The following is a 9688-nucleotide window of genomic DNA, read 5'->3' as shown; positions in this document are numbered from 1 at the left end:
ACGTGATGACGATGTTCGCATCAGAGTGACTCTTTTTCTCCCTTGTTTCTTTTTTTGTCGTCAACTCCTTCTCTTCTTTTAAGGTTGACAGGTTTTTCTTCTTCTTTTTTTGTTTTCATCCCTCACTTGTTCATGCCTTTTAAATCTAGCCCTCTCCTCATTGTTTTTCTCACATTAGGTCTCAAATCTCTCTTTATTCACTTATGTATTTTCACACTTAAAGTTAGAGTTTTTTTTTTTTATCTTACTAATGGTTCCTCTTTATTTACTTAATCTCATGCATTGATGTTTAAGGGGTTTACATGGTCTATAGAGGAGATGAACTAGTAGTTTATAGTTGTTTGGATGTTATTTTTTAATCAGATATTGGAAATAACAAATCCAATTGGGTTATGTTTTACTTTAAATAATAGTATTGAGTTGGAAGAGTTCTTAATAAAAGATCAAAGTATATTCTACAACTAAATTTGAGTACACATCTGCATTTGAGGAGACAAAAAAAATATATAGCAATTAAAAGAATTAATACCAAATCTAACAAACAAAAAAGTTGAAAAGAGGATGAAAATGAAAAAAATTATAATTTTATAAATTATTTCAAATAAAATAAATAACAATAAAAAATAGAAACCAAATCTAATAGATAAAAAATTAGAATTAAGTAAAGGATAAAAGAAAAAAAAATATTAATAAAGAATAAGGACCCAATTAATATAAATATCAAATTAAATTAAATTCTAAAGGATGAAATTGAAAAAAATAAAAAATAATTCAAAATAAAATATATAGCAATAAAAATATTGAGAATAAAAATTGATATAATTAATAAATAACAAGATATTTTTGAATTTTTTACAATTTCTAGAAAGTGTTTTCCATCCAAAATAAAAAGAAAACACTTTGCTAAAAACTTATTCAAAATTTTCTTTAACTATAAAGTATTTTCTATTGATCAATTTTTTTTATTAATAAACAAGCAAAGAATTAAAAAGTTCAAAAATTACTTCCCATTAAGCAAACATAGTCTTAGTTAGGTTTTCATAACACGTGATAAGATAGTAAAAACACAATTATGAACATGTTGGGTATAGGAATGGCTGGCTGCTTTAGACAATTACCATGTAATACTAGCAAGACATAATTAAATGAACTGATTGTAGAGTTTAGGGATTAAGAATATTATTTGAAAATTTACCGGCCATTTGATGGATTTTAACTTTAACGTGGTGGACTTTCTACATTGGGAACATGATTATGCTTAAAAGGGGTTAATGTTCACACAAAAAGAGAAGTGGAAGCTTCGGTTACTAGAGTTTGACTCATTTTCCAACTAGGGTTGCACGCATGGGTTGGAATACTTAGGCTAAGGACCAGACATCAAGGGTTTTAAACTAGGGCTATATTTGGGAAATTGAATTTCACTCATTTTGGACTTTCAATTTGGCCATTGACCTTGCCTTGTATCTAGAAAACATATAGTTAGCAAACTTAGGCAAAATTGAGCAAACTCACGCTATGAAACACTGATTTTGGCACCCCATCTTTGTTCTACGCAAATTTTTTCTTGTCTTAATTAGTTTGGGGGATCTAACTTTCTTTCTTTTTTTTTTTTTTTGAGAGAGACGGTGATTTAACATCATTGATGATTAAAAGAAAATTTCCCGTGGCTAATTAATGTCTAGTTAATTTATAACCCCTTTGTAAAACCGTGGTGAGATACTCTTTCGTTTCGAGAAATACTTGTAATGAGAAACTTTTAAAATCTCTGTTTGAGCTTAATAATATGAAGTCAGCGATAAAGAGTTGTTTATTTGGTGTTCGTAACTTAAATTTTGAAAATATTGTGATTATAAGTTGTTAGCTTTTGATAAATAAAAAAAAAAAACTGTAAAAAACATTACGATCTTCAAAAAGAAATTTTGAAATTGAGGAATTCCACGTTTCAATGTTTATGAAATCAAGGTGCATGATTGACTTTTGCCTTCTGTTATGATCTCAGTGTCTAGCGTTATAGTCATTACAATATTAATCATTTTCAAAAAATAAAAAATTCTTGTTTTGATGAAAAAAGATTAATTTTCATGAAGTATGAACGGATTTTTATCGAAGGAAATAATTTAGCTAATGCGTCTGACCAGCACTCTTTACAATACTATCCTATTTACCAATTATTTCTTCCATCCATATGTTTGACAAGATAAATATGTACGTATATATCTACATGTATAGTAAGAAGTTCTTGACATTGCAAAAAAAAAAAATACATGACATCATAATAATGATGTCCCAAAAAATTTAAATAGTTTAGGAACAATATTTTTGAGTTGGATAATTAGTTAATCAATTTGTTCTAGTAATCATCCATAGTCAAGGTGGATTGTAGCATGTACTGGTGTCTCGTAAGTCAATGTAGCTTAGCTAATACTTGCAAAAGATCAACTTTGATAGATGTAGGGACTCTTAAATGTTAAGTAAGTATTTTTTTAGAGAGAGAAAGTGCAATAATATTTTAGAGAGATAAACTTTGAAAATATATATGCTAAAAATAATGAGAATAAAGAGATTGTGAACCTTTATTTTAAAATATTAATTGTGTATTTATAGCTCACGAGTCTTGTCCTTTTATGAAGAAGAGGAGTTTGAGTGTAATTTCATCTTTGTGATACGTTAATCTTATATTGTGAGATCACTCATTTTATTTAACTAAGAGATGGAGACATGGTAGACCATGAGAGATTTTAATACACCTAATGGTATTGGTGGAGTGTAGACTTATTTAATTAAGTCTATTTGTTGATAAATAATTCCTCTAATATTTATGTAAAAAATCTATGGAATTGATGGTGTTTGATCTAGGTATTATGTTTGAATCTATGAGTGTAGTGGATTTGGCCATGCCCGGGGTGCGATGACAAAAATTCTTGAGCTCGAAAAACATCCACCTAAGTGCTAGGTCTGGCAGGTGCCAGAACTAGCTGCATCTGTGTTGGGGCGTGCTTGGGGCTGGTGTGTGCTAGCCCCACTCACCCAAGAGTTCAGGAAAATTATACCCACGTGTTTTTCTCGATCTAGTAATTTTGGAAAATATATACAAAAATATACTAATAAAATCTTGGTTCATCAATAGGCCTCCCCAGTCTTTGTGATATAATAATGCATGAAGACTTTAATTAATTACCCAGTTTGGATAGAGTGGTGAGTTTTGCTCGTATAAAAAAGAGGTATATGCTAGAAAAAGTGCAGAAAAATATGCATATGAACTGAAAGAAATTCTTTCAAACAAAAAAATACCAAGAATTCGTATTTAGAAAAATTCTAAGAGATTGAGGATACTATGCCCATCATTTATAAAACAAATCCTAAATGGTTGTGTGGAACCCAAAGAGGTTGAACTTATACTTAGGAATTTTGAAGTAATTATAGGTTATTTGGAGAGTGGGAGCTAGTGGCTTTCCCAGCATTATCATGGGGCTTGAGAGCTCTCCACTAAAGAGTGGTTATCATGATTTTTTTTACGAGGCGTGAGAGCCCCCCGCTGAAGAGTGTTGTTGTTGTTGTACTAGGGAGATCTCTGATCCATCCCTTGAATAGTGAGGATGTTACCCTAAGGAGACCAAATACATCCATTGGAGAGTGGTACATATAACACTATGGAGATCAAGTCCATCCTTTGAAAAGTGGTGTATGTAGCATTGAGGAGACCAAGTTTATCCCTTGGCGAGTAATGCATATAGCACTGGGAAGATTGAGTCCATCCCTTGACGAGTGGTGCATATAATATTGGGGAGACCACATACCAATCCCTTCTTATAAGAATTGCATATTCCTAGGATAAGTGTAGAGGGACCTCTAGCCATCATCTAGAGAAAATAAAAAGTCATTTTGAATAAGTCATTCATATTCAAAGAAACTTATATTTTTATTAAGGATTATACATCCTAAGGTGATTTCAGTGATAAGTATGGGGGAAATTCTTAGGAGGAAACATGTATTGGAGGCGGCACTAAAATGTTTGCTTTGACCTGATTACTTCACTTGGAAGGTCATTCACATTGGTTGTTCTTGTAAAAACTAGGAGGTCCATGTTGTGGTAAACTGGTCTCTTAAATCCATATGTGATTTTTCATAAATTGCTTCGCTTTGAACAAGCTTCTGTCTAGCAAGGCATAAAGTTTTCTCACAAGGCATATTCTTTTACTCCCCCTAGTTATCAAAACTTCCAGGGCTACTGGCTCAAGCAATTCTTCAACATAGAGCATCTCCTTATTGAATCTCCTCAAATATACCTAAGTACACTTGTTTTCTTGTTAAACAACACTAAAAAAGATTTGTGGAGTTTTTCTTGACTGGTATACTAGTGCTAACGTATGCCACTATGATGCAAATCAGGGAACAGGACCTCCTATAGTTTCATGATCAAAGCCTACATCAACATGAGAGCTGCTGTAATTTTGTTCTTTTCTGTTAGTACTTTTTTTCTAGTTTATTACTTTCCTAGTTGGATTTGGAAACCTATTCTGTTATTGTTTTCCTAGTTTATTATTTTCCTAGTTGGAACCGAAAATTGTATTAGTATTTAAAGGAGGATGCAAATAATATGGAAGGCAATAATTTTTGGCCATCCTACAACTCTGAGTTGAGTTTTCCTTGGAGTGATTCCAACATAGAGAGATTCTGTGATAGTCCCTATTCTTGGTTTCCAACGTGAGGCTGCTCCAAGATATCGTTGTCACCAATTTGGTATCAGAGCTTTAGTGTGGCTACCCGGTTCCATTCATTGCAGTGTTTTACGTCCATGCCTGTAACCCGCAGTGGTACTTTGTACGCCATGGCAACCAACCAAAACCCGAACAACCCAAATCCACCCAAACAAAACCCAAACAACTCAAACCCAACCAGCCAACACCCGAATAACACAAACAACCCAAACTCAAGCCATCGAAACCCAAACACCCAAGACACAGATCAACCTCAGCTGCAATACCAGGTTGATCAGATCGCCACAGTAATGGAGCAACTTATTCATCAACTAGATGTCATGGAGAAGCGTTGTGCTCGAGAGGAGTATGGTCCCTTTAATCGGCGAGGGCGCAGAGCAGTTCATAGAGAGAGGTTGGGCAATAGTGATGTAGCTGTTTATGAGGAAGAAGAAGGAAATTAGGAGTTTGAGGATCATAAACCTCGAGTTCGGTGTCATAGGCGAAACATGCACAGAGGACATGCGAATCATGGTGCAGGTTATCAACCTCTTGATGAATTGACCAAAAGAATGAAGGTTGATGTTCCAGATATTTTTGGAAAACTAGAACCCGATGCTTTTGAAGACTGGTTAACAGCTATTGAGGATTACTTCGATTGGTTTGCTGTTTCAGAGGATAGGAAGGTTCGTTATGTTCGAATGAAATTAAAGGGCCATGCACGAGCATGGTGGGGGAGTGTGGAAGAACAATTGCGCCGAACACGACGACCAGCAATTTATAATTGGGAAGAGATGAAAGAGAGACTAAAAGAAAAATATTTGCCCATTGACTATGAGCAAATGATGTTCGAAGAGATGTTGCAACTCAGACAAGGTCATTAAGTGTTGATCAATTTCAGATCGTTTCCACGAATTGACTGTACATAGTAAGGTTATGGAAACTGAGTAGCAAACTTTAGCCCGATAACGCACTGGGTTACGCAACGACCTGCGTAAAGAAATATGGACTGCACGCTTAATCAACATGGAAGAGGCGTATCAATTGGCACTCCGTATTGAGAAACAACTAGGGCTTTCTGTTGGGAGAAAAGTGACGTCATGGGATTCAAAATCAGAACCTGTCCCAGCATCTTCAACCCAAAGGCTCCCATCACTGAGGGATCAAACTAGAAGTGGGGTTAGTGGAGATTATAAAGGAAAAGCCAAAGCCTCTAACGAAGGACCACAATGTTATAAGTGTAAAGGCTTCGGACACTATGCTGTTGTGTGTCCTACAATGGATAAAAAGTTAGCATTTATCTGTGAAAAAGTATTGTTAGTAGAGGGCACTGTTGAAGACACGGAGGAGGAAGAGATTGATGGGAGTAGACATAGTGACGAAGAACACTTGAGTGCATCAGAATTACCAAGCTGCGTTATCTATCGGATATTGACAGGAACCAGGAAGGAGCTTCAGGCTAATCCTGAATGGTTGCGCACCAATATTTTTCACACTCGCATGGAGCATAATGGTCGGGCTTTGAATGTCATTATTGACAATGGCAGCGGCATGAACGTGATCTCCGAAGCAGCCATTGAACGTTTGGGGCTGAAGACTGAGAAACACCCCACCTCTTATCGGATTAGCTGGGTTAATGAGGCCAATTTAGTCCTAGTGAAGCAGCGTTGCTTGGTTAAATTTTCATTGGGAAAAAAATATGTTGATGAAGCCTAGTGTGATGCAATTCCTATGACTGTGTGCCATATGCTACTGGGACGTCCGTGGCTCTATGACCGGAGAGTTCTCTATGATGGGTATGCTAATACTTGTTCTTTTAATTTCCAAGGTAAGAAATTTGTTTTGGATCCCCTATAGATTTCAGAATTTGATACAAAAAAGGAGGTTGTCCCAATTTTAACAATGCGACAATTCTCTCGAATTGTACAAGCGGAAGACATGGTGCTATTAGTAGTGAGCAGTGACGTGAAGCAGGAGGACAACATTATTCCAACAGAGTTTCGACAATGCTGGAAGAATTTCAGGATATCATGCCTGATGAGGTTCCAAATCAACTACCTCCAATGAAGGAGGTACAACACGCCATTGATATGATTCCGGGATCAACACTGCCTAATTTACCACACTAGCGCATGAGCCCAACAGAGAATGAAGAGCTCTGTAACGTCCCCCATTCCAGGATAAAACAACAATCTCATGTCAATCGAAGAACAGAGTAATTAATTTTATATATATATATATCTATATTCATGGTCTTCATATTAAAATCTACCGAAATTTCGACAGAGTCCCTCCTATACCGGAAGGTCCCAAGTTATTGACATGAAATCTATTTACACTTCTAATAGCTCGCATCTCATAACTTAATTCCCGACCGAATCATCTTGGGTTTCAATTCCACATTTATACTCACCCTATTAACCACAATATTTATGATATGCATTATATAACAAAATATCATTATGGATGGATAAAAATAAATAAATATAAATACATAGACATGAAATATGGTTATATGAACTACAGGGTTAAATTCATTCAATCAAGTTTAAACATTTATTATACAAATTAAGTTATACCAACATTTTCATGTTTATAAAATACAAGGGTATACTCCCTAGAACCTAGATTACAAGAAGGGAACATAAGCTATGATCTACTCCTGTCGTGCATGCGATGATCCTGAAACAAAATACATATTATTGAAAGGTGAACATTACAATAAATATAACAACATGAAAATCTAACAATTTCAACAGGGTAAAATGCATTCATAGTTCATTTGCTTCTCCCTTCTAGTATTTATTAGAATCTCTTCCTTATTCAATAACTGTTCCCTCTGCCACTTTCAACCTTCATTCCAGACTTTATGAGATCAACCATGATTATTCTTGCTTATCACATTACCGATACCAATTTCACTGGTATCATTATCATCACCCCATAGGAGTCGATGCAAGGTGATCCCCTTACCCGGGAGCCTAACATACACTAAATGTATGCTAGCTAATACATGGTGATCCCCTTACCCGAGATCCTAACATACATTAAATGTACGTTAGCCCATACATGGTGATCCCCTTACTCGGGATCCTAACATACATTAAATGTACGTTAGCCCATACATGGTGATCCCCTTACTCGGGATCCTAACATACACTAAATGTATGCTAGCCAATACATGGTGATCCCCTTACCCGGGATCCTAACATATACTAAATGTATGCTAGTCCAATCGTGGCGATCCCCTTACCCGGGATCCTAACATACACTAAATGTATGCTAGTTTACGCCTCAAATCGTACTTCTCGTATTTCTTTTATCAGTGATAATTTCATCATTTGGCAATTCACACAACAAGTTTCCATCTTGAATACACATACATTCAGTAATTCACATTTCACATTGATAATATAAATAAATCATGGAATTAACTAGGAAGTATAAGTGCGATTCACCTACCTGCAATAGAAGCTTTACTCGTGCTCCCCTGCTGCTACTGCACCACGCCTGTGGTCCTTCCTGAAATTCACAAGTTTATCTCATAAATTTTCCTCACCCAAGGATATGTTTTATTATAACCATATCAACAACCAATAAGTCTTTCTTTCAGTCATTTCTTAATATTTTACGTTTTTCTCTGTTTAAATCCCGAACTATCATTGTCTAGACATTGAACTGTTACTGTCTCATTTTTTTGAACTGTTACTGTCTCGTTTTTGAACTGTTACTGTCTTCTTTTTTTGAACTGTTACTGTCTAGATATTGAACTGTTACTGTCTTGTTTTTGAACTGTTACTATCTCATTTTTTTGAACAGTTACTGTCTAGATATTGAACTGTTACTCTCTGACCTCTCCTCAGATTTTTAACTATATCTAGAGTTATAGAATTCCGATTCAAGCGAGATTAGTCTTGTTGGAAAGCTTAGACATGAGGCTACAATTTTTCTGAGGAAGGAGAACCCAGTTCTACCTCTAAGGCAGTCAAAATTTCTCATCAACGAACCAGACCTACTACCCTATAGGGTCTGTCATGACCCAGTCTCGGTTGGTGACCCATAGCTGGAGTTCTATAACTCCAAATTGAGCAAGACCAATTTCATTAGTTAGCCAACATCCAAACCTATAATTTCTATGAGGAACCTGATCCTAATTCCTTCATCCTCCTACCCGAAATCTCTCTTAAAGTTAAGAGACAAAACTGTCCAGATTTGTCAATCTTTCCATTTACATACAACACATGAAGTTCTTTAATTTAGCAACTCATACTTTTTCCTCAATTCAAGTCTAAAAACTCAAATCTATAAATTAACATCCAGACATCAATTCATAATCGACTTGAAATGACTCATAAGAGTAGATTTAGAATACCTTACCCAGTACGAATCAAGGTTTCGATCCCTCCTTTTCTTTCTAATGATAGTCGGCCCTCCCCTCTTCTCTTCTTGTTCAATTTCTCTTGTTAATCCCTTTCCCACCAGTGTTTATTCTACCTATAAACCTTAATCTTGGATGGGTTTTTGAAATTTTGGTGTTTCTCTCTTGATTTGTAAAAATGAATATAAAAACTCCCTCTTTTCTTTCTTTACGTTATCTGCAGATCTGTTTTTGGTGAGAAGAGGAGTACTTATGCTCTATAATTATTCTTATTTGCATTTAAGCCATATTTTCTTTAAGTGTATTCGTTTTGCCCCCACTTCCTTTTAGTTTAGTTTATTTCCTTTAATTTAATCCAGCCCCCCCTTTTTTTTTCTCGGGATTTACATTCTCCCCTCCTAATAAAATTTCGTCATCGAAATTCAAGTTACGTACCGATGTCGGAGAATAAGTGCGGAAACTTCTCCTTCATCTCGAATTCTCTTTCCCATGTTTGTTCTTCTATTCGAGAGCTTCTCCATAATACTCTCACTAAGGGAACTCTCTTATTCCTCAACAACTTCTCATCTCGATCTAAGATCTTGACGGCTTTAGTTTTCATGGTTAAATCCCC

Source organism: Populus trichocarpa, chromosome 4, assembly GCF_000002775.5.
Source record: "Populus trichocarpa isolate Nisqually-1 chromosome 4, P.trichocarpa_v4.1, whole genome shotgun sequence".
Classification (NCBI taxonomy): Eukaryota; Viridiplantae; Streptophyta; class Magnoliopsida; order Malpighiales; family Salicaceae; genus Populus; species Populus trichocarpa.
This window is presented reverse-complemented; position numbering follows the sequence as displayed.